Source organism: Nannospalax galili, unplaced genomic scaffold, assembly GCF_000622305.1.
Source record: "Nannospalax galili isolate Female #2095 unplaced genomic scaffold, S.galili_v1.0 scaffold902, whole genome shotgun sequence".
In the NCBI taxonomy this organism is placed as follows: Eukaryota; Metazoa; Chordata; class Mammalia; order Rodentia; family Spalacidae; genus Nannospalax; species Nannospalax galili.
Genome location: NW_008347814.1, coordinates 1,809,695 through 1,836,091, shown reverse-complemented (window position 1 = coordinate 1,836,091; position 26,397 = coordinate 1,809,695).

Sequence of the window (26,397 nt, the reverse complement as noted above, 5' to 3'; positions counted from 1 at the left end):
TCAGGCAAAACATTCATATATATTAAAAATAAACAATAAAATATTTTAGATGAAATAATAAAAGACACACCTCGCCTCCTAGCGTTCTCCCTCTCCCCCACCCCTCCCTCCCCCTCTCCATTTCCCTTTCCTTCTCCCTCTTCTCCCTCTTCCCCCACCTCCATCTCCTCCTGCCCCTCCCCCTGTTCTCTCCCTCCCCATGCCCATAATGAGATGACCAGCTTTGCTCTACCGCTTACTCCCTGCCATGACATTCTGCCTTACCAAAGTTCCAGAAGCAACGGATCCAATAGATTAAAACTCCCTACTGTAAGCCAAAGTAAACAATTTTTCCCTTGAAGTTGTTTTCTCAGGAGTTTTGGTCACAGCTACCCAAAGCTAACCCATACATGGGAGGAGAGCAAGCAAGATTTCCTGGAAGAAGGTGTCTCAGGTTGAAATGGGAAGATAGAACTCTTTCTATCATAGCCAAGCAATGAGGAGGAGACAAAGTGTTCCCGCAGAGAGACTCCCAAACCCCAGGCTGTTGCAGGCTCAGAGGGCCTGGGACACCTCCTGGTGAGAAACCTCATTTAAGCACAGGAAACCCAAGGATCAGAGAAGAAGCAGCTCCAGCTATAGCAGGGCCAGAACTGAATCACACATCTAAGTCTCCTGACTCACCCTCCAGGCTTTCCTTGGTCACCCAAGGCTATCACACTACCTGAAGGACTGACTAGCCAATCTCTTCTGATCTGAATGTTCTTAGTGTCATTCCAGTACTCAGAGATGACCCTTATGTACTCCTGAGGATGACAATTGACTCAATCACAGGCTCCACCTTCACAGACCTCACAGCCAATCATTATCAAAAGAGAGGCAAAACAGCAGTGGAGGTGAGGCCCTCCACCTGTTTCAGCTACTGCAGCAAATTGCCAGAGGTTAGGGCTTAAACAGCAGGCAGTTAACACGTGCAGTCCTGGAAGCTGGGAAGTCTAAGATGGAGGCGCTGATAGACATAGCGTCTGGGGAAGTGCTTTTCCTGGGTCCCAGGTGGCTGTCTTCTCCCTGTATCCCCACATGGTAGAGAGCAGAGGGAGAAAGCAAGTTCTCTGGTGCTTTGTTTGTTTGTTTATGAGAGAATCAATCCATCCATGAGGGCTCCACTCTCTTGATATAATTACCTCCGACACGACCACCTATCATCACGGTAGTGATTTGAATTTCAACATATGAATCTAATATTCAGTTCATAACAAGAGCTGTCAAGTCATGGCTGGTGGGCATGCAAAATGGCCATTTTAAAAAGAGAATTCGACAGTTTCTTACAAAAACTAAACACACAACTCAACGTTTTTGCATCTTATTATTTAACCAAAAGAAAAGAAAAGTTGTATCAAAATAAAATTGCACACAGATGTTTATAGTGGCTTCATTCATCCTGCCACAATATGAAATCAGACAAGATGTCTTTTAGTAAGTGAACGGATCTCTAGACCACTGAATATTATCTGACACTAAAAATTAACCATGAGGGGCTGGAGAGATGGTTCAGGGGTTAGGAGTGCTTGAAGCACTTCCAGAGGAGCCAAGTTTGGTTTCCAGCACCCAAGTCAGGAAGCTCAGGGGAGCCAGCTGCAGGGAAGCCAATGCTCTCCTCTAGCCTCTGAAGGTACCCACATACACTTAGACACACACACAGACATACACACACACATGCATAAATAAGTAATAAAAATTTAATGAACTATGAAAAAACATGGGTGAAAGTTAAATGCACAGTACTAAGTGAACATAATGAACCAGCATGAAAGGGCTCCATGCCATCTAATTCCAACTCTCTGACACTCTGAGAAAGATTAAACTATGGGTATAGTAAAAAGGTTAGTGGTTGCCAAAGAGCACAGAGGATGTTTAGGGCACTGAATCTATTCGGCACAAGACCACAATGGTATGTGTCACCATGTATCTGCCTAAACCCAAGAGTATAGAAAAGCAAAAGTGGACCATATGTCCGCTGTGGATGATGAGTGACAATACTATGTCAAGACAGGTTCATCACTGCAATACATGGACCCCCTGGCAGGATCTCAACAGTGAGGAAGGCCTGCATGTGTGAGTGCAGGAGGCTCATGGGATTTCTATTTCCTTTCCACTTGATGGACCTAAAACTGCTCTAAACAATCATTTATTAAGCATTTTAAAAATAGGAGTAGACATCAAAAGCCTAAGCTCTGATTGGTGTTGAAAGAACATATTAGGAGAGAATAAACTGCTGAAGGAAGCGATCTCCAAAATCTGGAGATTAAAAGAACAAGAACAGTCTTTGTCTCTCACCAGTTCACAAGGGCATTTGAGGCAGCCAGGCATCCCAAGGGCCTGATCTTATCTACATGGTCCAAGATGGCCAGACCCATTCAGGGACCGGCTGGTAGGAGGGGTAGGTAGACTCCTTCTGCCTCAATTTCTCCCTCCATAAGGAAAGCATCATCTCCACTCAGTTGGCCTACCCTCACCGCAAGAGCCTCTGGGAAATGTAGTCCCTACATAAGCAGTCAAGGCTCCAACTACACAAATCACCATGGAAAAGGGAGAAGCCAGTTCTGAGGATAACCAACAGTCCCCAGTGTCACTGGGAATGGCAGTTCTTTTTAAAAAATGTTTTTTAAGGTGACAGCTTTATACTCCTCAAGCATCCCTTGTCTTAGCTAAGTCCAGATCCAGTCCAAAGTGCAGAAGCCTCTTCCAGTGAAGCCTCCGGAGCTATGTGAGCTCAATGTACAGCATCCTGCTTCAGACAGGGGCATGAAAGCTCTCAGCATGTTAACCTCTGGGCTGTGTGCATCCAGACCTGGCCTGGCAACTGGGTTTGGGAGGTTGTGGACCCAGCCACAGAGCTCAAGCAGCATTGGAGATGGTGCAACCCACAATCGCTCCATCAGAACAGAGAACAGAACTCTGGAGACAAGAAAGAGCAGGTCAGAGGACGCCTGATTGTAGAGGTGGGAGCAGTGGATGAAGAGCCTTGCTCTCCTCTGAGCTGTCCTTCCCATCCTGGGAGCTCCCATTCCACCTGACCTTAGTTTAAGCCTTCGCAGACTTGATGCCCTCTACTGCTGGCCAGAGGCAGAAGCACAGGGAGCTGAGGACAAGGGACCATAAATCCTGCTTTTCCCAACAAAAAACCAAGACTTCTTTAAATTTTGCCATCCCTTGGCACCCGAAGGACTTTGTGATGCCTATAACTCCCCAATCTCATTATTATTTGACTTGAAGTTCATTTAATTTTTTCCATTAAATAAATGTCAGGGTTTGTTTTGTTTTGTTTTGTTTTGTTTTTTCAGTGCTGGGGATCAAACCCAGGACCATACACATTTTCTGTAAGCACCCTACCACTGAGCTACATCCTTTGCACTTGGTTTTGTGTCTGTTCACTGCTCATTTGGTTATTATTTGTTTTGAAACAGAGTCAGTCTGGCCTCAGACTCATGATCCTCCTGCCTCCACCTATGAATGCTGGGATTACAAGCCTGCATCACTATGCTCAATACCAAAATTATTTTTTAAAACGGCTTTTTTTATGGGACTTGAGAGATGGTTCAGTAGTTAAGAGCGCTGGCTGCTCTTGCAAAGGACCCAGGTTCTGTTCCCAGAACCCACATGGTGGCTAACAACCATCCCTAACTCCAGTTCCAGGAGATCCAATGCCCTCTCTGGCCTCCACAGGCATCGAACACTTACATACATGCTGGCAAAACATTTATACATATAAAACAAATGACTAAGTAGCAGCTTTATGTCTCTACCATAAATGGAAAACAACATTATTCATCTATTGTGAAAAGGAAACAATGAAAACAGGTAATCTTAAGATGGAAACCCACTCAGTTGTGTACTACCTAAAACCACCTCACCTGTCTGCAGTGGGGCCACTAAATCATGATGAGACCCTGGGTGACAAAGCACTCAGTTCACAGAGTTCCCTAGTCCTATGGAGAGAGTTCAAGCACAGGAGAGACTCAGGATGGAGGTTGAGGTTAAACTCCCCCCAAGGGCATTCAGAGTAAGGTGAAGGTCTGTGTTCACCATTACCAGGAAGATGCTGAGGACTGGGGGACACAGAGGCCATAGCACAAGCCTTAGGAAAGTGATGGGTACCCATGTGAGGGAAGTCTGGGCAAAGCCAAGGTCCCTTCTGAAGCATGACTGGCCTAGGCTTTAGCCTTAACCTTGGTGCTCCAGGTCCCCGACAGAAGGCTGGATCATCAGAGAACTTCATTGGCTCAGTCCTCACCTGAGAAGTGAACAGGGTAAAGAAAGATAAGGAAAGGGTAGAAACATTTCATTAAAGTCAGGGGGGCTCTAAGCGTCTCCTTCAGGAAAACAGCTGTACTCAATATCTTGATCAACGTTTGGAGTGAGAGATGACTGAGGGGTCCTAGTGGGCCCCAGATTGCTCAAGGAGAAATATATTTATTCATCCAAAGAGGGAAGGAGAATGGAAGATAAGAGGATATTGGACCCAGAAAGAAAAGTGCCTGAGGCATGGAGCAAGAATCTTCTCACTGTCCAGTGAGATGTCTTCTGATGCCTCAGTGCCTACCATGGATGTATTACCTGCTGTCCACAGTGCCTCTAGCTCCTTAGGCCTGAATGATTGTGATGGGAAAAGTAAAGAAATTCCAGGGTGACTAATCCTGCCTGTCAAGTGACTGTGGAGCACTCTACCGGACTGACCAGGAGGCATGCCCCAGTCACAGTATGGAGTGATGGCAGACAGGAGCAGAGGGGGCCAGGCAAGTGCCCCAGTTGCCTGAGGTCAGAAGCCAATGTAATCCTGTGTTTCTTTCGAGATCTTTTTCTTTCATTGATTTCCTTAGCTGCCTCCATTTCCTTTCCTAGAAAGCAGGAGCCATAGAAATTGTGCTTAACTTCTGAAGCTATTGTGAAGACTGAGTTTGAAAGGAGAAAGGTTTGATTCAAAGGGCCTCACTGGCAGATAATACAGACTGAGCATCTCTCATCTGAAAATTCAAAATTAGCATGTTCCAAAATTGGAAGTGCTACAAAGTCTAAAACTTTGTAACCATCATTAATTTGTCCTGATGGATACAGAGTCATCAGCAAAATTGCTGTACTGCATGTCTACTGTTTGCTCCTCCAGACTCACGTGAGACCATTCCAGTTGCTGCCCTTCGCTCCAGGGCTGACTTGTGCACTTGCACACATGATGGCTATGGCTACCTCTCCCCTGGCTTCCATCTGCATGTGGCCAGTGGAGGGTTGTGGTGGAAAACAGGAAGTAGGGAAGAGAATGGGATAAATGTGTTAAGTCTCAGCTTCCTCCCGCAGTGGCAGTGTACATTGGCTGTGGCCAGTTGTCAGTGCCCCATGGTCAGCCTCCCTCTCCTAAAGGATCAACTGCTGCCAGGCAGCCCTCACTGCACAACTGCCCTTGAACCTCAAGATGGCTGTCCTTCCGGGCAGTACAGCCCCTCTACCACAGTGCCAGGACAGTGCACTCTCCTCTGAGGCTACCCCATTCCTACTCAGACCTTTCCAAGGACTTCTTTATTGAACTCTTCTCATATTACTCTATTGCACAGCCTCATCTTTCCTATTGTTCTTTTTGCATATATGTGTGTGTGTGTATGTGTGTGGTATGCATGCATGTGTAAATATGTGCATGCATGCAGAGAGATATGCATGCATGCAGAGAGAGCAGAGGTTGACACCAGATGTCTTCTTCTGTCCCTCTCCACTTCAGTGACTGAGGCAGGGCCTCTTGCTCAACCTGGAGCTCGCCAATTTATCTAGTCTAGCTAGGCAGCTTGTCTTAGTGATCTCCTATCTCTGCCTCCCCAAGGCCAGGGTTACAGGCAGGCCTATACACCCACAGAGCATATATGTACTGGTACTAGGTACTGGGGATCCAAAATCCTTCCTCATCCTTGCTTAGCAAGTGCTGTAGCCACTGAGCCGTCTCCCCACCCCCACTCCCCTTCTTATTTCATGAAGTAGCCCTATCACATGCACAAGGTGGAAACCAAGCCTAGCTCTGGACTTCTTTATGCCTTCACCCAGATCTTTCTGCCCATGGGAGCAAGTCTGCAAGCCCATACTGTCCTTTGAAGTCTTGTTCTCATGTGGCTCAGCGCCTCACAACTCAGTTCTCCCTCCTCCCCGCAAGGTCTTCTCAATACCTGACTTAAAGCATCACCATAGTCTGCAGAATTAAAAGAGAGGCCATTATTCATGCAGGTGAATCAGTAACTACTGTGGAACCTTAGCAATCTCTACATCACCATATACTTACCTTTACTTATGCATGCATTAAAGGGATAACATAGGGTGTTGTGCCAGGCTTTGCCAAGAGGCCCAATATATTTTGATTTCTAATACCTGGACCAAACTAACAAAAGCAGTAAGATATACATCATTTCATCTTTCCGTAAAATATGGGGAAATATTTACATCTTCTCCATCAAATAAAAACACACTTAGTTCTTCAAGTACAACTGTCATAAAGCAATGTGGCTGAGGGCCCAATAATTCTCTTTGATTTTCTGTGCCTTGGAAGTTGATGTTGTGATTTAATACAGCTCCCTCTCCCAAATGAATAATGGAAGCAAAAAATAAATAACTCCTGAGTTCAACTTCCATGCTGGCCAGCCAAGAGGCCCTCCAGAGAGGGTATGAAGCTGGCCATGCAGCTTCTCAGTGGGGACCTAATGAAATTAGCCAATTAGAGAGCAGGCTCTGAGCACTTTGTTCTCAGCAGAGCAAACAGAGAAAAATGTTTGAATTCCCTGGGAGACCGAATCTTTCACTGGAGAGCCTCACATAATTTCTTATTTAGGAAAGGTTTAAAGAGATTTGTGCTGGAGTATTTAATCCAAAACCCTGAAACTGTCCCAGCAGTGGGTATAGATTAGGGGACAGTTGACTTCACACATTGATGTTTCAAATAGAAAGGGGTTATTCTTCCAAAGTGTCAGGGAGACTGGTAAGTGCCAACCTCCAACACCAGCTGAGTGGGGGCATAGATCTCACTCTCCTGCAGCCTTCAGGAGCTTCGGCAGCAGCTCCCCAAAAGCTGGCTTCCTGATACATGGAGGACTCCCCTGGGTGTGTAGATGCAGAGCACTTTGCAAAAGCAACCACCAGCCCAGCCTGATTTCTCTCAAGGAAATTGCTCCATCATCTCTCTCCCTCTCTATCACTCTCCAATGCTTGTGTCTTCCATTCTATTTCACTAGATTTTCAGGCCACAGACTAGGAATGCCTGTACTTGGCAACAATCCCACAGTCATAAAATCCAAGAAGGATTGTTTATTTATAAGAACTCTGCAGTTAGGGTAAGTTCAATAGAATGTTTCGATTTAAAGTAAGCAAGAAGCATTGGGTAATCCATCACCAACTTACATTTTCCATTGAGCGAACAGCATTTATCACCCCGCAAGTAACATCACACTTGCTCTCAGTGTTTGCCAAGTCAAATGCCCAGCCAGTGAGTGTTAGACAGCTCTGAGTGGAAGTGAATGCATAAATAAATCAAACCTTGGGATTTTGTAGACAACAGTAGAGGGCTACAGGAGATGTCCACAAACCCTGGAAAGACGGTGACCTCTGTCATTCAGAGATATAAGAATGGGCTCTTACAGTGAACTGCTGGCAGAAGCAAGTCTGTCACAAGACAGCCAAAAGACCATCTGTAAGGTGTAGTGCACAAGACCTCAGAAACCACTCCAGTAAGTTAAGTGAGCCTGGACAGTAACACCAAGGTGGCAGGGCTGGAGGGGGTCAATATCAGAGGAGACTAGCAAGGAGCTGGGGAAAGCCCTGGAGAAGCACAGCATGTGAACTAAAAGGGGGAATGGGTGGCACAAGGACAAGAAAGGAGACCCAGAGAGCAATAGGTGTGAGTTAGTCCAAGAGCACCCGCCCAAGCTCTGGCTTGCTAGCCCAGTGAATGGATAACAACCCAGCCACAGAAATCCCAGCAAAGCAACAGACCTTGTGAGCTCCTATTGTGGCATCAGATAGCTCAGTTTCATCTCTCTTTCTTCTTTCTCATTCATTTCTGGGAAGAGCTGATGGCTTCTATTTTCTGGATATTTCTCTCTGCCCATCATAAATCTACATTGTCATTGCAGATGGCCACTTACAAAGGATTGGATCATTGCCAGCTGCTCAGAACAGAATAGAAAACAGCAGTGGCACAACCCAGGTCTAGGTCCAGAGTGGACTGGAGCGATCCAGTGCACAATTTCTGTTTTCTGTATATGCTAATTAATAAAGGATACTTAGGGGAAAAAAGCACGATTTAAAAGTGTTCCAAGAAAAAAATAATAAAACAAAAGCTAAGGAAACCCTTTTTAAAGGAGTTGGTGTTTGATGGTAAAAGAAAATTTGCTGGGGATGTAACTCAGTGGTAGAGTGCTTACTTAGCATGCATGAGGCCCAGGGTTTGCTCCCCAGAAAGGAGGAGGAGGAGAAAGAAGAAGGAGAAGGGAGGGGAGGAAGAGGAGGAGAAGGAATCTTATGCTTGGTATAAGAAACATTAAATATTGGTCTTTTTTTCAAACCCTGTAAAGCGTTTGGTTTATGACAAGGAATTCTAATCTTTTAATCTATCCACCACACACACACACACACACACACACACACACACACACACACACACAGTAGAAGACTTTTGTGAAAAAGCCCTGATGCATTCCCAAACCTGATGGCCTGGGGAGGAGCCTGTACCCCTTTTCGATCAACCATTTTTTCCCCATATCTTTGTGCCAATACCTTTAAACTAGACAACTGGGAAAGACTGTAAGGCCAGACCCCAGTCAATGGGGAAAAGACTGAGCACTCTTGTGCTAGGGATAAAATCCTACCAAATTTTGAGGTTGGGTGTGCTTGCTCAATCTGAATGAGGACAAGGGCGCAATGCACCCTTTTGCATAAGTAAAAGCTGGCTTCCGAGTTATTTTGGCTTTGTCTATGTGTCCTTTGTGCAGTGTTGATGGGGTCCTTGGACCTCAGATTTTATTTCTAACGTCTGTTAGTAAAGCCAAGCAACTAGATATTGCAGTAGATAATCAGGTAAGTACAAAAAATAAAAAAATCAAACATCAGCAGATAGTAAGCCCCTGCCCAATGGGGTTAGGGTTCACCTAGTCCTACCTCATAAAAGGAAGAAGGAGCAATAAGGCAAGACTCTAGTCCTAATCAGGCATGAGGATGCTAGGCAGTTGTCTTGGACAGGAAGCAGGAAGAGATGCTGTGACAAAATGGTGGTGAGAATGGAGATGCTCAAGAGACATGAAGAAGAAGAAACCAAAGTTCCAAACTAAGTTTCAGGTTCCAATGAGATGAAAAGAAAGTGATAGAAGGGTTAGAGTTTCTCTTGGGCATCTTAGTTAACTTTTGTAAACATAAATAAATAACCAACAAATCTCACTGACATAAAAAAATGAATTATTTATTTTACTCACACACCTGTAGATCTATGGAAGCCCAATTGATGTGGGCTAGTCCCAGCTGGGTGGCCCAGCCAGGCCTGGTCAGCTGCCTCCTGTCATTGTGGTTGGCCTGGGGTTTGATGTAGGTGTGGCTTGTGGCTTGACTGGAGCACTGGCTGATGGCACTGTTGCACACAGCCAGAATTGCCTGGCTATGTTCTCTCTGGGGTGGATGCAGAAATGCCAAAAAGTTAAGACCCATCACAAATGTGTTTTTTTAAGTTTTTGGTACAACAAACTGCTGACTATCGACTGGGCAGAGAAAATGACAGCCAAGCCTAGCATCACAGGGTTAAAATACACTCCACCCATGGAGGAGGCAGGGGAAAGAGATGGAAAGAGTAAATATTTCTGAACAATAATCACCAGTCCTTGGGTTTTAAAACATGATAAATTCAGAAATTATGAAGAACAGAGGGAAAGATGGCAAGAGCCAGAACAAGGCTCAGTCTGGTTGACTATCATTTTTATCAGATAAGCTACAAGCTCCCCACTCCCTCCACACCCTCCAGGCAAGAAAACCTGAGTTCTCATCCTTGAACTTGTTGATTTCATACCTGAGAATACACAAGACCTTCTGCACAGGAGTGCCCAGCAACCTCAGTACAGTCTGATAGCTTCCATTCAGATGCCAGCCTCACTCCACAATACACATGTCCACAGCAGTCCTATAATGCAAACTGCGCAGCTGTCACCATCTGAATGTTTGGCCCATTTCCCAGAAATGATTATTCTCTAAGTGTAGTGTGAGGATACATTATTTTTAAAAAATCAATTAAAGGTCAAGTATGAATAGAAACCAACATAAGGACTTGGGATCAAGATGACATATTGATTGGTACTACAGAAACACTTCAACATACTTGCACAGCTCTAAATACTTAATGATGATAAAGTACAGAAATGGGAAAGCCAAGCATCACTACCAGACTCAAAATGAAACAAAAAACTCCAGGAAAGCAATCCCCTTCACAGCGCCTATGAAGAAAATAAAATGTCTAGAAATAAATTTAACCAAGGAAGTGAAAAACATCTACAGTAAAAAAAAGATCATGAAATATTGATGAGACCAATTGAAGGAGACACACAAAAAAAATAAAGATTCCCATGTTTGTAGATTAGAGGAATCAATATCATTAAATTGTCCTTATTACCCAAAGCAATTTCATTTTGGATACAATATTTATCGAGACTCCCATGACATTCTTCACAGAACTAGAAAAACAATGTTAAAATTCATATCAGAGCATAAAAGTATCTGAGTAACCAAAGTTATCCACAGAAAAAGGACAAAGCTAGTGGTATTATATTTTTATCTCAAAACATCCAAAGAAGCTATAGCAATCGAAGCATCAGACCACCACCATAAAGACGCAGACACCAACAGAGCGAATGGAGTGCCAGGAAATCACCAGCACACTCACAGCCTGACAAAGGTACCAAAAACATACACTGGTAAAAAGATTACCCTTTCAACAAATGTTGAGGGGAAAGCTGGATATTCACATTACATAAAATTGAAACCTGATCCCTACTTATCATGCTACATAAAATCAATTCAAAATGGTTCAAACGTCTAAATAGAACTAAGTGTCTAAAAGACAGAACTATGAAATAACTAGACGAAAACATAGAGAAGACACAAGAATAGGCACAGAGGATCTGGGTAAGCCTTCAAAAGCACAAAAAACAAAACCGAAAAGTAATAGGCAGATGATATTATATCAGATGAAGAAGCTTCGTTACAGAGAAGAAGCAGGATAGCAAGGAGCAGCCCATAGAAAGGTTTTTAAAAATTGCAAGTGATTCATCAGACAAAGTATCAATATCTAGAATATATAAGGAACTTTGAAATTCAACTATAAGTAATACAAGTCTCCAAGTTTAAAATTAGCTAAAAATATGGATCAACACTTTGGTGGGAGGGGGGCTATTTGCTAGAGCCAGTGCAGCATTGTATCAGAGGCTACACCACTGAAGAAATGGCATCTTCCTCCCCCAGAAAACAGTAACTTCCAATAGTTCTTTAGGTAGTGGTAGGGCCTTATGGACCCTTCCTCCTCTATCATAAAATGTTGGGGGTTGGGGTTGGAGAGAAGGTTAAGAGCACTGGCTATTCTTGCAGAAGAGCCAGATTCAATTCCCAGCATCCACATGGCAGCTAACAACTGTTCATAATTCCAGTTCCAGGGGACTCTGACTCCCTCTTCTTACCTCCATGGGCCTTGCACCACACAGGTGCACTTACATACATGCAGATAATACACTCATACACATAAAACAAAAAATAAGGCTGGGCATGGTGGCACACACCTTAATCCCAGCACTTGGGAGGCAGAGGCAGGTGGATCTTTGTGTGAGTTCAAGGCCAGCCTGGTCTACACAGTGAGTTCCAGGACAGCTGGGGCTACAAGGAGATCCTGTCTCAAAAAGACAAAAAAATAAATAAATTAAATAAAATAAAATACTTTGAATGGGGGAGCTAAATATGATTAAGATGTATAGCATAAAATCCATAAAAATTCAATTAAAGTATTTTTTAAAATAAAGAGAAAAATTTTAAATAAAAAAAATAATAGACAGTTTAAAAAATGGTCATTTAGCAAAACAATAACAGTAGGCCTATAAACTCCCAAACTGTGGATTCTTGAGCAGATGGACAGAACCAGGTATGGTTTTCTCTCCTGTGGAACAGACCTCAAATCCAACCACAAAGCAGTTGGTTACCCTCATAATGGTCATGCTACTATCTTGTCTGGCAGGTTGTTATTGTAACTTGAAGGATTTTCAGCTAGATAAGGATTTGTTGATGGTTTTTCTTCCCAGCAGCCTGCATAGCACCATCAGGTACTATGAAAGTTACCCAGCAGGGAGGAAGCTTCCTGCTCATTTCCAGCTCGATTTCTCTATATACTGTTACCAAAATGTATGGTGTCTTCAGCAACAGGGTCTTGCCATCTAGTTCTGGTGGGCAACAAAGAGCAACAGCAACAACCTATACTGCTTGGGGGGCTTCTGGGGCCTTCTGACCAACAATTCCTAGGGTATTATACCATGCCTGGCCTGTGGCTTCTGAGAGCAGCATTATCCACCCATGCAGAGTATGTCCTTTCAAACTCTTTTCATTTATAAAAAGACAGCATTTTAAATTAACATACTAACATACAAAGCAGTGGGTTTCCACATGGCTTTTAAATGCATGCTTTGTTTTGGTTGACTCCCCCCGCCCCCGCCACCCATCTCCCTTCTCCACCTCCAGGACTGTCTCCCTTTATTTCCATAGTGCATGTGTTCTACTATCCTCTCTCCTGGTTCCTTTTCTTCCCCTCTCATGGTCCCTTTCTGGCTTCCTGACATTACAGACACTCCATATTAAACATACAAATTTAAAATTTCAAAGATAGGATCCATATATGAGAGAGAACATGTGGCATTTGCCTTTCTGGGCCTGGGTTACCTCACTCAGTACATTTTCCAATTCCATTCATTTTTCTTAAAATTTCATAATTTCATTTTTCTTTACAATGGAATAAAATTCCATTGTGCATGTGTACCACATTATACATTCATCCATTGATTGACATCTAGGCTGGTTTGACACCCTTGCTATAGTCAATGCAGTTACAATGAACACAGATATGCAGATGTCTGTGTTGCAGAGTATAGTCTTTCCGTATATGCCCAGAAGTTATATAGCTGGGTCACATGGATTGCTACACCAGTTCACACTCCTATCAACAATGAATAAGGGGTCCCCTTTTCCTTACATCCCTGTCAGCATTAACATCATTTGTTTTCTTGATAACAGTCATTCTGACTAGGGTAAAATGAAATTTCAAAATACTGTTAGTTTACATTTCCCTGATGGTTAAGGATATTGAATGTATTTTAAGGTATTTATTTTCTTGATGCTTAGGTTTTTATTTATTTGTTTGTTTGTTTGTTTGTTTGTTTATTGGCGGTTTGTATATGCTAGACACTAATCTTCTGTCAGAAAGCTGGCAAAGATTTTTTCCCATTCTGTAAGCTGCCTCTTCAGTCAACTAACAGCTTCTTTCACAGTACAGAAACTTTTTATTCATGAAGTACCATGTGTTGATTATTGGGGTTCTACTGAGAAAGTCCTTGCCTCTGCCTGTATATCTTGAAGTGTATGCCCTACTTTATCCTCTAGACATTTCAATTTCAGGTCTAACATTGACGTTTTTGATCCATTTGGAATTGATTTTTTGGGGGGGTGAGAGATACAGATCAAGTTGTATTCTTCTACATGCAGATAATCCAGTTTTCCCAGGACCATTTGTTGAAGACCCTGTCTTTTCTCCAAAGTGTATTTTTGGATTTTCAAAAATAAAATCAGGTGACTACGGTTGCATGGACTTATATCTGGATTCTCTATTTTTTCCCTTGTATTTTGATTTTTTTGTTTTTTATTGGATTTTTGTAATTGTAATTTTCATAGAATATAATTTGATCCACACCTCCCTTTATTGCCCCCATTCAATTTAATGTACTCAGTTTTACACACACACACACACACACACACACACACACACACACATATATGTATAAAATAAGGCCTATAGAGTTTAATTTGTGTCCCCAAATGTCTTACAGTGTAGGTCCATCTACTGGAGCCTGGTTAATCTGCCAATTGTTGCATCACTGAAAGGGACTGTCTCTGCCCCTCCCAGAAGCCATCTGTTGCCAAAATTTCCTTAGGTGGGGCTGGTGCTTTTTATCCACTTCCTCAAGTCTATGTTGGGATTGTTTCTGGTTGGAGCTTATGTGGGACTTGGGCATGCTGTCACTGTTGCTGTGAGTTCATATAAGTTACCAGCTGTGTGGAAAATTCTGTTTCTTTGTAGTCATCTACCGCCTCTGGCTCCTACAATCTTTCTGCCTCTCTTCCTCAATAATCCCTGAGCCTTGAAAGGCAAAAGTTTGATGTAGGTGTCCTATTAAGGGATAAGCACCTGACAGTCTCTTGTTCTCTGCATGTTAGCCAGTTGTAGATTTCTGTGTTACTCACCATTTGTTACATAAAGAAACTCTTCTGGTGAGAGCTGTGAGATGCATTAATCTAAGGGTACAACAATAAGTCATTAAGAATCAGTTTGATACGATAACTATTTAGTAGAAAATTAGTATTGGGTTCTCCCCTATGTCCTGTGACCTATCTAGACTGTGATTCCTAAGCTTGATATCAATGTCAGGTATGGACCCCATTCTAGGAAACAGACCAATTAAAGGGAGGTTGGTTACTCCCATATTTGTGCCACTACTGCACCAGTGGGCATATCTTACCAGACCAGTTGTTATTATAATTCACATGATTCACAGCTGGGTAAGGCTGATTATTATTTTTCCTTCAGGTAGCATGCATAGCATCTTCCAGCACTAGAAATATGAGCCAGTGGAGATGAGGATCTGAAGTCAGCATCAGCTTGATTTCTCCTTTTTAGTTTTATAGCTCATGTATGCAGTGTGCTCAGCAACAGGGTCTTATCTAGATCTATTCTTGAATAGACATTTTTAGAAAGAAGGAATTTAAGTGGCCATCAAATTTATGTAAACGTGCTATACTTGATTAGCCATTAGTGAAATATCAGTCAGAAGCACTGTAAAATAACTTCTCATCTCAATTAGAATGACTTATCAGAGAAATGAAAATTAGCAAATGCTGGTGAAGATACAGAGAAAAGAGAATCTTTCAACACTGTGGGTGGAATTAAAAATTAATACAGCCACTATGGAGAACAGGATGGAGATTTCTCAATAAATGAAAAACAGAAACATTACAATCCAGCAAACCCTACTTCTGAGACTATATCCAAAGGAAATGATATCAGCATATTAAGTCCTGAAAATTCATGTTTGTTGTTACATCACCTCAATGTTCAAATATATGATCAACCTAGATGCCAATCAACCAATGAACTAATAAATAAAATATGAGATGCATAGAGATATAAGACAGAAATTGCTCAGATGTAGAAAAGAATGCTTATCCTACCATTTTCAGAAAAATGGATGGAACTGGAAGACATTATTCCAAACAAACTATGATAGATACAGAAAGGCTAATCTATTGTTCTCTCTAATGTGTGGATGTCTAGAAAAAAGGTTAATCAGTGATATAGAAATAATGAGTTATCATGGTCTACAGAATAGTCAGATGAATATGGTGCATAAGGGCATAATATTTATTTTTATGAATAACTAGAAGAAGAAACTCTAAGGCTTAAGTAATAAGGAGATCAAAACATTAATTATCCTGATCTGATCAGCACAAATTTTAGATATTCATTAAAATATCATATTGTACCAATTATTATATTGTATTAAAATATATATAGCTATTACATGTTAGTTAAACATTTTTTAAATGTTTAAGGAAGTAAAAATGTTAACTACTTTGGAGTTCTTTTGTTCTCTTCTGTTTTGGTTTGTTTTTTTGATTTTGACAGGGTCTCCCTAGCCCCAGCCTACCTGGAAGTCACTGGACCAGGCTGGCCTGGATCTCACAGAGATCTGCCTGCCTCTGCCTCTCCAGGGCTGGGATTAAGAGCATGTGATGTTAACACTGGTTTGATCACTATATGCTGTATGAATTATCAAATTATCACACTGTACCCCAAATTTGAATAATTAAAATGTTTTGAAAAGAAAAGAAAATTCAGAAAGATGTATATGAACAGAATATTGTATGCAGAAATTTGCACTTATAGTTGATGAAGTAAAGAAATTATAAATATAAAAAATCATCTTCATGATTTCTGTATCAAGATAAAAATGTTAATCTGGAACCTGAAGCAGCAATGAAAAGGCAGCTGAGGAAAACCATTAATTGGCAATGGGTGTTAAGATTCTTTTATGTTTTTTATATTGTGAAGAAAAATACTGTTAGAATGATTTATATTTAAGTATATAAGCAAAAATGTTAGAGTAGTCATTTAAATTTAGAAATTAATTTAAAACCAAAGCAAAGCACACTAAAAGCCTAGGTACATGCTAGTAAAACTGATGAAAACTAAAGACAAAGAATATACCTTAAAAGCACCCATAATTCAAAACCTCCTGCCTTAAATGAACCATTAAGAAGGATGGTGGTGTTCTAAGGGCTCTCTGCTGTCAAGAAAGTGGTTAAAGCAAGAATTTCTACACTTTAGTAAGTCAGACTTCATGCTGTATTCTCCAGACTAACCACAACTAAATCTAGTAATGTTCTAAAAATTCCACTCAAAAGACAAAGATCTTCAGATGAGATATGTTTAAGGCAATTATATGCTACTTACAAGAAGCATACCTTAATAATACGATACAAGAAGTTAAAAGTAAAAGTCAGAAAAAGCTTTGCCATAACTGTAGCCACCACAAAAGGCAGGCATATCTATAATACCAAACAAGGCAGTGTTTAAGGAAGGAAATATGATTAAGGAAAGAAATGTGGGAGAAGGTGAGATGGCTCAGGGGTTAAAAGCACTTTCTGTGCAATCATGAAGACTGGAGTTTAGATCCTACTACCTATATGAGATGGGCATCCAGCTCATGTTTGTAATTCCAACTCTGAGGGAGCAGAAACAGGAGGATTGCTAGGATTTGCTGGTTTCCAGCAGAGAAAATGCAAACCCTGGGATCAGGGAGAGACTCTGCTTCAAAGGAATATGCAGAAAGTGATAGAGGAGGAAACCCAGTGCCCTTTTCTGGCCTCAGCACATGTGCACAGACATTCATACCCACACACAGGTTTGCATACGCTGACATAGACACATACACACAGATTAAATAGATGATAGATAGAAGATGATAGATGATAGCTAGATGATAGATGGATGACAGAAATGATAGAGATAGATGATAGATAGATGATGATAGATAGATAGATAGATAGATAGATGATAGATAGATAGGGTCAGTCTGTGGTTCATTCCTGTAACAAGATGATAAAATAGATGATGATGATGATAGATAGATAATATAGATGACTGATAGATAGATAGATGATAGATAGATAGATAGATAGATAGATAGATAGATAATTTTAAAGGTGAAGCAGTAAAGATGCAATCCACTAGAGATTTTGTAACTCTAAATTTAAAATTCCCCAAATAACAAAAACTCAAAATACATGAATCAAATATTAATCATGACCATACCACAATACTTTTTAGTACATTTTTAAGCATGTGTAGTAAAATCAAAAGAACGCACAGCAATATGAGTGCCTGGTTAAATAGAAATTATTTATTATGCTTTGGGATGGGGGTACTGGGAATTGAACTCAGGACCTTACATATGGTAAGCATATACTCTAGACCAAGCTATGGCCTCAGCTTCTAAATAAAATCTGTTTTCAGCAACCAGGTTTCTAAATTTATTTTGCCTTTGGCAATTTCCTTTGTTTTATTTCTGTCCTAGCAAGTTTTAAAGTTACACATACTATCTTTAGTTGTAGTTAACAACAGAGGCTTTCAGAATATCTAGTTCACTATACTCCCAGAAGAACAGACCCATCACAACCACAGTCACTGTTAAAATTTTTCCATTCCTGTCACTATTTGTCTGATATCTGTGTTTTCCACTATGTAGTAAGTTCAGTTAGAGTTAAGAACGATGCCAGTTTTTACTCGGTAATATATATCTAATACAGTAATCAACAATGTTAAAAACGTAATACTTACTTTCAAGAAAGCAAGAAAAGGAGTTGTCAGGAAGATAATAATACACAAATAAGTCCATGTGTGCTAAGCAATACAAAGAAGATGTATATGTTGCTAGGATACATGAAAGGAGAGCTGACCTAGTCTAGAAGAATCAAATCTGATGTAAATAGAAGCTGCTTCCAAATACTCAACTCAATGCTAAGAGGCTGAATTCTCCTAAGGACACCCCTGCCCCCATACAGGCCTCTGTTAGTGGACAAAGGTTTCACTGTCCTACCAGAATGGACTCTCATGATCTCAAGTCTGCTAACACCAAACCCTAGTATCTACAGTGTGTTCAGGGATCCCCATATCTTATCAAGACCATCTACACCTAAAAGAAAGGCAAAGAAAAGGAAATCATAATGGCTTAAGAGGATGCAATGAAGCAACCTGGGCCAATTGCCCGGAAGTGGCTCTGCCTTGCTTGGCACTTATGGCACAGAAGGCCATGCCCAGCACCTAGTAGATGTCAAATAAGTTACTAAGTTCCTGCTCCAGAGATACCTGGTCATATGTTCTGAGCCTTAATTCTCACCACCCTCCCCCATTCACTAGTGACAAGGGATTTTAGGGTTGTATTTTCACTATTTCCCCCTATAAACAATAAGGGTGCAGAAGGTGAGATCTTTACATGGTGTCTAATGTGAGAAACCATGGAATGAACACACCCCAACCCCTCAAGTCCCCAAAGGGAAGAGTTTTTAAATTATTCTATTTCACTTAGTAAAGCTCTCCCAGAAACAGCTGCACTGTTGCATTTCACAGATATGGATTCTCTTTGGATAGAGAAAAAAGTCACAGTGCACAGGAATGCCATCAAACTCTCCCAGCTCAGGGAAGTGTCAGCAATAGCAGGAAATGTGGGCCAAACAGAACAAGTGGATGAATGGCTAAAATCTATTTTGTCAGCTGACAAACGATGCAGTTAGGACTGTATGATGGGGAAGCTTACCCAACAGGCAGTATACACCAGGGAGTCAGGATTCCGGATAGTAAGCTGGAGGGATTTGGCCACATTACCTTATGACCTCTGCCTCTTGACTGAGCAGTTGATGCGGTAATGGTTTCTCCAAGCACTGAAAGAAAACGTACTCTCAGAACATCACAGACTGCAAGGACAACTGTGAGGCTTGGGGTTTTGGTTTTGTTTGTTATTCTGTGTTGTTGTTGAGACAAGGTCTCATTATGTAACTCTGGCTGGCCTGGAACTCCCGATGTAGACCCGGTAGGCCTCAGACTTAGAGATCCACCTGCCTCTGCCTGCCAAATGCTGGGATCAAAGGTGTGCTCCAACACAGCCTAGCCAACCGTGGTGCCTTTAATTCATAACAGACCAGAAAAAAAAAATCAGGAGAACCTCTTCAGATAGTATTAGAAAATGAAAACCTAGGGATCAGGTAACAGAGGAAGCATGATTCACAGCTCCCGTGTGAAACTGAATTCAGAATGCACCACCAGCCATCTCTCCATATGATGAAACAGTGCAAATATCCAGGCCCTTCTGCAGGAACAAGACATTTTCCATATGTACAGCACGGGGAATCTGAAGTTACTCCTCTAAAATCAGCTCTTGCAGAGGACCTGGGTTCAATTCCCAGCACCCACATGAAGGCTAACAACCATCTGAAACTCCAGTTCCAGGAATCCAACGCTCTCATCTAATTTCCACACGCATTGCACAACAGGTACACTTAGATACATGCAGGCTATACACTCATACACATAAAATGAAAATAATAAGTAAAATATTTTTAAATCAGCTGTGGATCAAAGGTCCAGTCAACATCTATATGACTCAGTGTTTTTTCCTTTTTTGTTGTTGTTTTGAAATTTTCTTTTATTACATGGATTTGTTTATCGTGTGTCTTCACATGTGTGAGTCCCACAGAGCTTGTGTGGAGGTCAGAGGACAACCTGAGAGAGTCAGTTCTCTCCATCCACCATGTGGGTTCCAGGGATCAAACTTAAGTGGTCAGCCATGGCCTCAAGCACCTTTACCCTCTGAGCAATCTTGCTGGCCCATGAGGCAGTATTCTAAAAGGATAAAGTTTAGCAGTTGGATAAAACAGATTGGACTACTATCATAGCCTATTTTTGCCTATGCAATCTCAAATTATTTTGACACTTTTGAAATACTTTTGTGGGTTCTTTCCAAAGTGCTTATAATACTTGGGATCAATTATATATATATTCCAAAAGTATACCTCACGAATTTCAGAAGTCAGGAAAACTCTCACAGTTACAAAATATCCAGCATGCTACCACATGCCACATGCTGTTTCGTTCCTTATCTTCTACTCTGGCCTATCTGTTAAATCACCCCAGAATAAAGCCACCAGCCAGGAGTCCAAGAGGAAGAGCCTCCTCTGCATGTAATCCACACTCTCATGTGCGTTCACAGCCCCAATGTCTTGCAGTGTTTACTCAACCAGCACTTTCCATGTTTACAGATGGCCTTGCACATCTACCACAGTGCTCAGATCTGATTCCAGTCAGGCCTTGGCTTGGAGACAAATCCAAAGGAAACAGCAGGCTGGACTCAGAATGGCCCTTCTTCCCTGATGACCCAATTTTTGTTGCTTAGCCAAGATTATGCTCTTTTTAAAAGTCTGATTCTCTTCCATTAGGGTGCATTGCATCCTGGGGGCGATAGAGGTGGTGGGGATGACACAACTCAGTCCTTTATGAGTTTACCTACCCAAGCAGCTTCGAAGTCCAAGGATGGCACAGCTGTGGTTGACTTGTTCATGGTCATTATCATCAACAACCTTTGTTTTAAAATTAAGCCCCAAAGAAACTATTTCAATGAATTGTTTGGGGTTACAGTCTTAGTCCTGAAGGTATTTAAAATACCTCTTGTGGGTAGAACAAATGTTTCTAAAACCCAAAATAGACAAATTGCACTGGCCTGCTTTATAACACGTCCCAACAAGGAACCAACAATAAAAACACCCGGTTTTCTTTCAGGCTTAACCAGAAATAGGAAAGTGTTGAGGTTTGCTTTGCAATTTTCCACTAGTCAGAAGAAACCACTTTCAGCCTAGAGGCAACTGGCACTCAGGGCAGCTCCAAGTTTTGTGTCCCCCTCCTCCAAAAAAAAAAAGGGCAAGGATACAAGTGATCTTTGTGACATAACTAACAAATTTACCATTGAAAAGAAATGTATCTTTGTGAATAGGATCAATGGATTCCCTGCTAAAAAGCAGATTGCTTTGCCTGCTCCTAACAAGATCCCAGGGATGGCTGGCGTGTGAGACCTGAGGTCTGCACAGCTTTCAACCTAACTGCTTCCAGGTGCCCAAGGATACAACTTGACTGGCTAGTGCTATTTTCAATCTGGTGCTGGATTGCCTTTGTTCTTGCAAGTGTAAAGTTCCCCTCATTCCCCTTTTTTATGACCACTGGTTTCAGGATGGCCTAACACCCAATACAAGAGCAGCAAAGGACTTCATTTTATTGACTGTATGTTTTATTCAGCTAATGCTTGCTGGAAAGAGAGGCAGTGACAGCTTACTTACACCACTCAAACTCCTCTCCTCAAGTGCCTAGTGGCCGCATGCTTTATTACATCCGCATGCAAATTAAAAAGAAAGAAAGCATAGAGGCATGTGAGGTACTCTGGTTCTCCCACTCTTGTTAAAATGTCAAAGCTGGACTAGCTGGTCCTTGCCCAAGTGACCCTTGAAGTCCAAAGACCAGCAATTTTTCCTGTTGGAGGCATGGAAGCAAGCCCCCTCCCCCGTTTCTTCCTCTTTGGAGAGAAGCCAAGTAAAATGTCTTCCCATGCTGTGAGTGTGCAGCAAGCCCTAAGCCATTCGTGCAGCCTCTCAATTCAATGGCATTGTCTCCCACACTCCCCTAGATCTCACGCTCATCAATTGCCATAGTGTTCCAAAGTCATTCACTGGGAACTGTACAACCAAAGTGTTAGAATCAGAGAGAGTAAGGATCAAATCCCAGTGTGGCCTCTTCTTAGCTCTGTGAACTTGAACAATCTGTCTAAGCTTCAGTTTCCTTAACTGTAAAATGGGGATGATGGGTCAGGCCCTACAATTGCTATGAATACGCAAGAGATCGCTATAGAACAACGATCACCTGAATGTACACCAATTGGTAATGCTATGCTTGTTTACACATTAAAAACCAAAAACAAGACAAAACAAAACTCAATTTTTGCTGTTCACTTATTGTCACTTTTTTACTAGTATAGGTTAAGTATACAAAATTAATGAATTTTATTATATAATTTCCACTTGTTACACTGAAAAGACATCAGTGCTTTTACAACTTCTTATTCAAGTTATTTTCATGTTTCATGGATGCAATGGCTAATCTTGGTTGTCGATTTGACATATTTAGGAAGAAGGAACCATGATAAGGAATTTCCTCCATCACACTGGTGGACATGTCTATGTAGCATTTTTTTTTTTTTTTTTGAGACAGGGTCTCTCTGTAGCCCCAGCTGTCCTGGAACTCACTAAGTAGACCAGGCTGGCCTTGAACTCACAGAGATCCACCTGCCTCTGCTTCCTGAGTGCTAGGATTAAAGGCATGCACCACCATGCCCGGCAGCATTTTCTTTTTTAAAAAATTCATTTGTTTATTTTTATTTTATGGATATGAGTTTTTGTCTGCATGTATGTAGGTGCTCCATATGCATGAAATGCCTGAAGAGGACAGAAGAGGGCATCAGATCCCCTGGAACTGGACTTACAGACAATTGTTAGCTGCCATGTGGTTGATGAGAACTAAATCCAGGTCCTCTGGAGCAGCCAGTACTCTTAACTGCTGAGATATCACTCCAGCCCTGTGGAGCATTTTCTTGATTGCTGATGAATGTAGACAAGCTCAGCACACTGTGAGTGGCATCATCCCTAGGCAAGTAGGCTTGGACTGTATAAGAAGGACAGCTGAAGAGGAGTCTGGAAGCAAACCAGTAAGCAGTGTTCCTCCTTTGGTTTCTGCTTCAAGATCCTGTCTTGAGTTCATGTCTTGGTGTCCTCTGATGAAGGACTTTAACCTGTAATCGGAAGCAAACCCTTTCCTCCACAAGTTGTTTTTTGGTCAGTGTTTTATCACAGCAATGGAGAAACAAACTAGCAGTGAGCCATAAGGTTCTGCCGGGTAGAGGTACCGTAATACTTTGGCCATTTCTTCGTTATTCAGCATTTAAAATTTCCTTTATATCCATATGTGATGCGTTGACGTGTATATTTGTGCATAACTTTGCCACCATTAATGACTAGATAACTACATGAGACCCTATAGGGTCAAAGATACACTGAGACTCTTCATGTGCTACTGAACTCAAGGTCACAAGATGGCCAACTGCTTCATTTCCAAGTATTAAGCTCATGCTTTAAGTAAGAAGAACAAGAGAAGAAGAAAGAAAAAGCATTAAGAACCAGGACCTTCTACCTTTAAAATAAGGACCGAGGACTTTAGCCTCCAAGACAACCAGAAGACAGACTTTACCCCTGCTCCTGCTAAGTGCAACAGAAAACCTTAACATTGCATTAAGGCAAATGCAGACAGACACTGAAACAGGGAGAATAATAGACCAGAGAGGAACTTTGGGTTTTCTTTTGGCCCTGCATGCCTCAGATGTGGAGCTGAAGAAGCTGTCAAGAATGGTCAGAAAGCATCCAACAAATTAAGTTCTCCCCAGCCACAGGACCAGGGAAGAGGCAGCCTGGGAAGTCAGAACTCTTAGTCTCAGCTCTACTCCACCAAATACCACCAAATATCACAAAAGGAAGAATGCACTCTCCCCATCCCACCAGCAAAGCCTAAGTGAGGAGCCTGTATCTGTACCCTCAGGTTCCAAGGAAGCATTTCAACTCATACGTAAGCACACACTGACATGCACATACATCCCCACACATGCACACACACTCAGGATAGTGTCAGAGAGCTATAAGGAGTCACGACTTTCGTAGCTGCCAGTTGCTGGTGTTTTCTCCCATATACGCGAGCAAAGACTCATGAGGAGAAACACCCACTTCTGCCCAGCAGGGATAGGAAACCCTGGTGTCCATGGATGTCATCTTTGGAGCAAAGATTCCTACCTTTTCTAGCTATAATGTGGAGTGTTCATCTACCAACCTTTTCTAACACAGCAGTCTTTAAAACAATGAATAAGACCCAAGGTCTTCTGAGGTCTTACAAATATCCAGAATTCTGTTGAAAAACCAAATGCCTACAAAGAACCAGGAATGTCTCAAAATGAGACGGATTTTCTCAGATTTCTCAGAAAATGATTTTTAATGTTTCAACAAGCAGCTATTAATATATTTAAAACAAACGGAAAATAACTTTTACAAAGAAATAGAAAACAAGGTACAATGTGTCTCACTGGCCAGCACTGGGTTACCTGGCCATACCCTACTGAGAGGGAATGTGAATAAACATTTTAACAAAGGACAGCTGGTCTTAGGAGTAACCAGCTCATGATGTCTCTTACAACCTACTTGCAAAACACTGTTGTTTCACTTTGATTCCCCAAAGTAACCTCAGCACTCCTCTCTCTCTCTCTCTCTCTCTCTCTCTCTCTCTCTCTCACTCTCTCTCTCCATATATATATATATTTGAGTGTACAGCACACACGTATATGGAAACCAGAAGACAGCCTCTGGTACCATTCCTCACCTTCCACTTTGTTTGAGACAAGGTCTCTTTGTTATCCACCACTGTTTACACCAGACTCGCTGACCTGGGAACTTTGAGGGATTCTTCTGCCTCAGCTTCCTACCTCTCGTAGGAGCACTGGGATCGCAGATATTAATGACCACTCTAGGATTTATTAAGGTTCTAGGGATTCAAACTCAGGTCCTCAACCTTGTGTGGCAAGTGCTTTACCCATTGAGTTACCTCTTCAACCCCTACCCTTAGCTTCTCTGTGCATCTTCTGGCCTACCCAGGTGGAGTCTGTCAAGGAAGCTTTTGTATATGGTCCTTCATTCTTTGTGAAATAAGAAAATGAATGACCACATCACGATTGAAAAGTTACTGGTAATTATTTTTAATACAAAATTTGTATTAATTCTGAGAATTTCATGCATGCATGCACTGTGTTTTGATTATATTCAACCTCTGCTCCTCTCCCTAAATCTTCTCACATCTTTCCCCCATTCTCCACCCCCTCCCAAATGTATGCCCTTATGTTTTATAACCCACCAAGTCTAAATTGTGCTACTCATAAATTCATGGGATTTTTCTGTCTCGGCTTCCTACCTCTCATAGGAGCACTGGAATTGCAGACGTGTGACCACTCCAGGCTTTGTTAAGCTCTGGGGTTCGAACTCACTGGAGTGTGGTCAACCTACCAGGGGTCGCACTCAAAGAAAATTGAGTCTCCCTGTCCCAGAAGCTACCAATAGTCAATAGCATTTCAGCTGGGGCTTTTGATCCCCTCCCCCTCCACGCTGGAACATTGACTGGCTTGGTCTTGTGCAGGCAACCACAGCTGCTGTGAGTTCATGAGTACAGTGGTCCTGGATTCTTGTACACATTTATAGTATCAGGCATATATTTCCTCCTATTGAGAGATCTTAAATCCAATCAGAAAGTAGTCATTAGTTACCCCCCATAACATTTGTGCCACTATTGCATTTATGGGCATACTTGCCACACTGGTTACAAAAATTATTGATGGTCTCTGTAGGAAAATACTGAAAATCAGAGTCTTTTCACTTTCATATTGACATTAATCATTGATTTTTTAAAAATGAACTATGAAATGTTTAATATTTCAGGGAGAGGGAACTGGGGAGATGGCTCAGGTAGTAACATGCTTGCCACATAGGCACGAGGACCTGAGTTTTAATCCCCAACAATCACTGAAAAACAGCCAGGCACAGCAGCAAGTGCCTGTAATCCCAGTGCAAAAGAGGCAAAGGAAAGTGGATTTCAGGAGCTTCTTGGCCATCCGGCCTAACCAAATTTGTGAGTTCCAGGTTCAGTGAGAAATCCTGTCTCAAACAATAAGGAGGAGGGTGCCTGAGAAGGACCAACACCTGAAATAGCTCTCTGGCCTCTGCATGCAGGTGCATACATGTGGATATGCACACACACACACACACATACACACACGTACATACATACAAACATACACAAAAATGTAAATACACAAACACATACACACATACACCATGCACAGTACAAAGAATAAAAGGAAAGAAAGAACAAAAGAA